The following is a 7374-nucleotide window of genomic DNA, read 5'->3' as shown; positions in this document are numbered from 1 at the left end:
GGTAACGACATGAGTAACTTTTGTTAGCATATCCACAATTATCATGATAGGCTTGTATCCCAATTGCAGTTTATGCATTTAGTGACATAATTAAATACATCAATTCTAAGATTTTCCCAATGATAGCTTTTCCTAAGTGTATTGAGTGTCTTGGCATAGCCAAGATGTCCTAAAAATGGAGAGTCATGCACTTCCCAAAGCATATTCTTTCTCAATTCATGGCTAGAAGGAATGCATAATCTTTTCTCAAAGTCCACAAGTTCTTTGTCAATGGAGAAGTCTAGGTACTTAAGTTGCAATTGAGGATTTTGATCCTTAACTTGGAAATCCTTCTTAACTATTAATATCTAGTGTCCTTTTCAGGTTCTGTTTTTGTCATTTGGATGATGGGGCTAATAGAAACTAGTGCTCAACTAGTGATTCTTCCCTTGAGGGTTCTTCTGTAATGAAAACATTAAGGAATTCCTTGTAGCTTAAAGCATCCACAAATACATTCTTCTTTCTTGGTCCGTATTTAACCTCAAAGTCATACTCTTGTAAGATTGAGACCCACCTTCATCATCTCATATTTATATCTAAGTGAATAAAGATCCATTTGAGCCTTTTATGATTTATTACTAAGGTGAATTTCTTTCTAAGCAAGTAACATCTCCAGAAAATGAGAGCACGGATCACTTTCAATAATTCTATGTTATGGGTAGCATAGTTTCTTTCATGTGTCTTCAGTTTTCTTGAGGGATTAGCAATTGGATGTCCCTCTTGCATAATTAGAACAACCCAATTTGAGAGAGCTTGCTTTTGTCACAACCTCAAATTCTTTATGTAGGTCGAGAAGCTTTAGGATAGGCCTATTACTAAAGTTTTCTCGAGTCTTTCAAAGCTAGAGTGCTCAATTTCAATCCATACAATGTGAGTCTATTTATTTAGCAAGTTAGTGAGAGGTGTGACAATCAAGGCCTAATCCTCGTTAAGACTTAATACAATCCCATGAATACTAGGAAACTACATACTTCTTTAAACCATTGTTGAGGGTGGCCATTCTTGTATGTCTTTAACCTTGATACGATCTATTGCAATTCCTTCTTCTAGTAGGATAAATTCAAGGCACTCAAATGTCTTTTGAAGAAAGTGCACTTCTTCTTCTTAGCATAAAGCCTGTGCATCATCATTGTTTCAAGAATAGTGTGGAGTTGTGACTCATGCTCTTTCTCTTTATTGGAATAGGTCAAAATGCCATCAAAGAAGATGAGAACAAAATCATCAAACGATAGGACCAAAATATATCCGACATTAATGTGCTGAAGGTTTTAGGAGCATTGGTCAATCCAAAAGACATAACAACGAGCTCATAGTGGCCATACCTTGTATTAAAGAAGGTTTTGGGAATATCTTCATTTTTAGATAGTCAAGACCTCAAGTCAATCTTGGAAAATACCTTTACTCAAAATCTATCAAGATTGGGTGCTTGTTCTTAACTGTGACTTGGTTTAGCCCATGGTAATCAATGCGAAGATGAAGGGTTCTATATTTCTTTTATTGATATAGGAACGAGGCTTCCTGTGGTGAATTTCCCTAATCCATGACTTATTATTTCAACTCAATTATAGCCTTAGGGATGGATATTCGATAAGGCCTTTTTGAGATTATAACAACTCATAGTATTATCTTGATTTCATGGTCAACTTCTCTTTGAGGTGGAAATTAAATTAACTATTTTGGGAAGACATCTACATACTAAAATCATAAGTTTCTCTCCAAAAGAGGGCATAATATCTAGTTACATACATTTAATCCTCTATCATAGTACAATGTATAGTCATCCAATGATTATCCTCTTCTTGATTTCATCTAGGGTTTCCAAGTCCCTTATAGTTTCATCCCATGTTTTAGGACATAACTTAATGGCTTTAGAGTCTAAGTTTCTATGCCTAGTCTATTTCATGCATTTTTAAAGAACAATTTAAGACATGGTTTAACAATGCCTTGCCAATCAATCCCATGCTTCTACAAGAGGTATTTCACATGATAACTCTCTTCTTAAGAGTGCAATATTCTCATGAGACTCAATACTTAGAACCTTTAGGGTCTCACTCGTGAGATTGCACTTACAAGTGGTGGTTCTACAATACCAACTCTACTTTGAGCAAGTTCATCTAATAACGATATAAAAGCAAATTGACTTTAAATTTTTCACATTTTTCTTTTCATATTTAATAGTTTAGATTCGGTTCTATGACCTCTTTGTTGCAAATCCAAGTCTTATGGTTTCATGGATAGTTTTCAACTTTAATGTCTTAGCAACTACTTCTAGATGAGTGGTTTTGATATATTATACATGTAGAAATAACTCATAAGGTAAGCTCTCCCACAAGATACTTGGACAATTTCACCTCTACTATATTTGTAAAAGATATACCGTAATAACAAAATCTTCCATAAGATAATATTTAATACTTTAGATTTCTTAAGATTTCTAACTCTTCTCATCATCTCCATAGAATAATTTCTTATATAACCTTAGGCTATATGTAACACACATTCTCTCTTTCTGAGATTGATTGTTTGATTGACTCACCCTAATTGTTTCAGATATTTAAAAGAGAGAGGGAGAGAAAGTACTCAAGTAGAAATGAAACAAAATGAAGCTACAATGAAAAAGACTTGTTTATTCATGAAGATGGAGTGCCTTTATATGGGCTTATACACAAGTGGTTTAGGACATACTAAGCATGATCCCATATCCATCAAATCATCAATTTACTCTACGAGCACTTCATATGAAAGCCTCAGTGCCATACATCCCGCATTGATTGCATACATGTCAAGTGCCATACATAGATACCTTGATCAATGCATGTGCATGGTATTTTTCATCAAGAATGGGAGTAATAATTAATGTACTTGCACCTGTGCACAAGTAACACACTTTGAATCACACAAAGCTGGGCAAGCTAGGTTACATACCCCTTCAAGGACTTAAGTGGTAAGGGAGGTCACCTCTCTTTTGGCTTAGTACCTCACCTAGCATCGGCCTTTTCCTCAGGCCTTTTCCTCAATCGGAGTATACATGGTAAGATACTTTTAAATAGCAACCAATATGAAATGCATTGATTAGGAAAGAAACTTTGGGCCTTTCATGAGATATATGGAATAGACAATGGGGTGGATGGGGGAGGGATAACCTTGGTAGTCCGGTGTGTCACTCGATGTCAGTTTACCCTTTTTACAAATATTTTTAGATTCTCACTAATCAACACAAAAAATGAGACTATCCATAATTAGGAGATTGCAATGAGCTCATAATCATCTGGGATAATTAGTAAACACATGGTTGTATGGATTTTGACAACACATTTGATCCTCTTTAATGCATCAATGCAATAAAAGAATAGGCTTATTGAATGGCTAATGGAATCTTTCCATTTTAGTAAATAGAGAGCTCTTGATCAAGTTATTCTTGGGCAATATTCAATGGCTTACCTCTCCAATGGAGTTCATAACTTCATGCATGATGATGGGTTTCCCTTGAAGCTTAATCCTACCCAATGGAGAGCCATGAGCACTTGGAGTTCAGCGGAGCTTCAATGGAGAAGGGTCTTTAGCCCTTTTATTACCCATGCACCAAGATTAGTCCTCTTAACAAAAATCTTCAAGAATCAGCCCCATTATGCTTCTCAATTCTTGAATCTTCCCTAATGTATACAATCTTGGCCCCTTCTTGGAGTAAACATGTTGTGTAAGAGTGTTGGAGCGCAGAGGTTGATGAATTTTGAAGCTCAAGAGAGCTTCAAGATGAGAGTTGTGTTTTCTTGTTGTGTGTTAGGGTTTCAAAATCAAGAGAGCTCCTACGATGGAGGAAAAAAGGTCCAATTTTTGATCAAAGGTCAAACAATGAATGGTTTCTTGAAGACTAGGGGAGCATCATTTGATGAATGTTGATGCTAAAGATGAGGTAGGAGAGATCACTGTTGAGGTTCTGATTGGTTATGTTTAGCTTCTGTTTTGTCCTGACTTTCTTCTGTATGAAGCATTGATTAATGATTGATGGAAGTTGAGAATGTTTGAAATATCATTGAATGGTTTTTGATAGTTTGGAATGGTTTTAGTATGAGTTATGAGGTTCTGATGCTTTCTGTTGACTTTTTGTAACCTTCTGTTGAGCTTCTGTAGAGCTTTTGTTTCTGTTTCTGTTCTGTATGCCTCAGTAAGTGTTATGTGGAATGTATGTGTGACTTTGGGAAAGTTTTCTAGCCTTGGAAAGAGGTGAATTCAAGTTTAAAGAGCTCAAGAAAGTGGAAGAAGTAGCTACTGAAGACTCACATTAGAGCTATTTGGAGGTCAAAAGGAGATCCTTTTAGAGGAGGAGAGAAAAAAGGGCACGTCCAATAGGGTGGAGGCCAACGCAACTTTGGGTATTTTCCAGAAAACATAGGAAAATAGGGGAAATTGTCCAAAAATACCATTTCTGCCGTGCCAAAAAGTGATTCATGTGGGGCCAAAATGGATATATGCATAAATGTAGGAGGGAGGAATTTTGAAAGGAGATTGTACGAGAGCATTCAAGCATAAAGTGTGCCCAGAATCCTATGTACCCTATGTATTTATTACCCTGTGAATCTGACATTAGCACAACATAAACCATGTAGTTTATCACTTGATGATTCACTATTTCAAGATTCTCTCTTCTGTGCACTTTCTCACCTTCCTCACCTTTGTGCACTCTCTGCATTCCTCCTCAGCTTCTCCTTCCATGCCCCCTGCTCACCTGATAGATTCCTCACCTCTGTGTTCTAGCTCCATGGCCTATGCTTCACGTTGTATCACTTCTAGATGTTGTGCAAGTTCCATGTCCTCTACTTGCAGGCCTTGCAAACTCGTAACCTCAGTGCTCTCCATTACCGTGCCTATTTCACTTGAAGAGGATAGATGGATAGAAGTTCTTATCTCCAAAGGGTCGTGGGTGCTTATGCAGCCACACCGACAGAAGCGTAAGAATGTTAAAAGTGTCTTCAGGTGGTCATGGAAGGGTAGAGTTATTGCCTTCAGAATCCAACAAGGCAAAACAACGGTTAAAGAAGTCCTGGTGCAGCGCGTCTACATGCACAATGAACTTGTCATGGCCCTCGGCCATGAAACAGGGCTACCATCTCACAAGCCAAACTGTAAGTTTCTTTATTTTAGATGATTGTTTAGTTTAGTTAACATTTCAGGTGTTTTTGATATTGGGGTGTTTGATGTTTGATGTTTCATGTGTCTGAGACGTGTTTTTGGGATGTGTTTATGTCCTGCAAATGTGTATCCCTCATCATATGAGGAGTGGCAGCCTGTGGAGTGTGTTATTGGGATCATGAGTGTAATCCATGGCCATCTGGGCAGTGTACAATACAAAGGGAGAGTTGGGGGTAGCCTTGCAGAGGAAGGTGTGTTCTTTTATGATAATTTTTATCAGCTTGTGGACCAAGACAAAGGGATACCTTCGCAAGCTCCATCTAGAAGAAGAGTGGAATACATTGGTGTGGCCAGTGCCAAACATCACTGTATTGGAGGCGACTCAAAGAAGGTTTTACAGAGATGTGCAAAGATCACTGCGAGCCACCATCCCCACGAAACTCATAAAGATTATTAATTTTATGCCCGTCTCTATTTTTGTGGAGCTATTTAGGGCATTTGATGTGAAGGTGACAAGGACAATGCTAGTTTGCCGGAACATGAACAACACTCTCTTAGCCAAGCTACTTTATAAGCATTGGTATATGAAGCAGGTTGAACAGGTGCACTGCCAAATTTCTTTGGATACACTGCAAGGTGAAATACATGACTGCAACACAGACATTTATTATGTCATTTTGGTATGGTCGGCAACGTTACATTGGCGGAGTCCTTGTGCCTATGGACCAGGAGTCTGCTAGCTTGGAGGACAACCAAGTAGTGGACATTGAGGTATTGGATGAGAAAGGCACTCTCGTTACAATCATTAGTCTACGACAAGAAAACATGCTACATCAATTATATATGGATATACATGAGGAGTCACCACATATGTTACCGATGGACTTCTTCTTCGTGCACAATGGAAGGCGTGTGATGAAGAGACGAGAGATGCAAATGAAGTGCAAGGACCTGAAAGACAGTAAAGTGTATATTGCCTGATAGGTTTATACCCATATGTTTATTGCCTTAGGGTTGTGCCCACACTTTTGGTCTTGCCATTGGCAAGGTGCCTTTGTAATCAATCTATGTATTGTAATCAACACGACCCTCGTAATTACAAACAATTTCATTTCTCGATGATAATAACTGAATTGATTTATTTTGGAAGTACATTTTGCCATTTTAAGTTCGGTAATCACTAACATTGTCATAGACATCACATATAAGGTACTAGTTATTGATTCTGAAAACAAGATTGTTATTGCTTATGCCACTGGCAAGCTGCAAGCGATCGACCTTTGTATTCAATCTATATCTTGTAATGGTGAAAACTTTGGTAATTACAAGCAATTATGTTTGTTGATGAGAATCTCTGTATTATTTTTTGGAAGCGACCAACAGCATAGGCACACACAACGCATATAAGATACTAGTTATTAAGTGTGAAAACCAAGTTCAGAAATAGTCACGAAAACAATATCGGTAATTCATTATACCATACAAAGTCTACCACATTCCCTTCAAAGTTATACAACCTCCAGAGATATGGAATGAGAATTTCATGGAGGTAGTCATCCTGTGGATCAGCATTGAAACCCTGTATTACAAGTGTACTTCCCGTGGGATTGTATTTGCCCTTCTCACGATGTTCATCTAGCAATATAGTATTTCATGGATCCACTATATGTGGAATATGCAAAAAAGGTTTCGTATACATCTTAGCAAAAGGTAGATGGGGATGTTGGTACTCTGGGTCCTCATAGCAGTATGAGCGATCCAGCAGAAATTCGAAGTAGGAGAAATCTACTCCAGCAAACTGCATGACATTAATTACACTTTGGAGGTCTCTAACTTTCATTGAGGACCATAGGCCTACCTTAAAGAATCTGAACATGAAGTGCAAGAATTGTCTAAGACCAGGCCACAACATGACATAATGTCCCGCAGTAAAATAATGGTTCACTGGTGTAGGTTGAAAAGGGCATGGTTGCCTCCGCAAGAGGAGCCCATTCACATCTAATATAAGCAGTCTCTGTACATAAACATAACAGGAGACTTCATAAATAACACAACTGCATACATGAAACTTGAGAGTAACAATATATTATAGAGCTAGAACGTGATAAGAAATTGTGCAACTCCATGAGACACAACCCCACATCAAGAAATTGTACAAATACAAAAGAAATAGAAATTTACAAAAAATTGTACAACTCCATAGAA

The sequence above is a fragment of the Lygodium microphyllum genome, chromosome 28 (genome assembly GCF_053477565.2).
Source record: "Lygodium microphyllum isolate KBCC chromosome 28, Lygodium_microphyllum_v1.1.10, whole genome shotgun sequence".
NCBI lineage: Eukaryota > Viridiplantae > Streptophyta > Polypodiopsida > Schizaeales > Lygodiaceae > Lygodium > Lygodium microphyllum.
The sequence above is the reverse complement of the archived record's forward strand: the minus strand, read 5'-3'. Positions refer to the sequence as shown.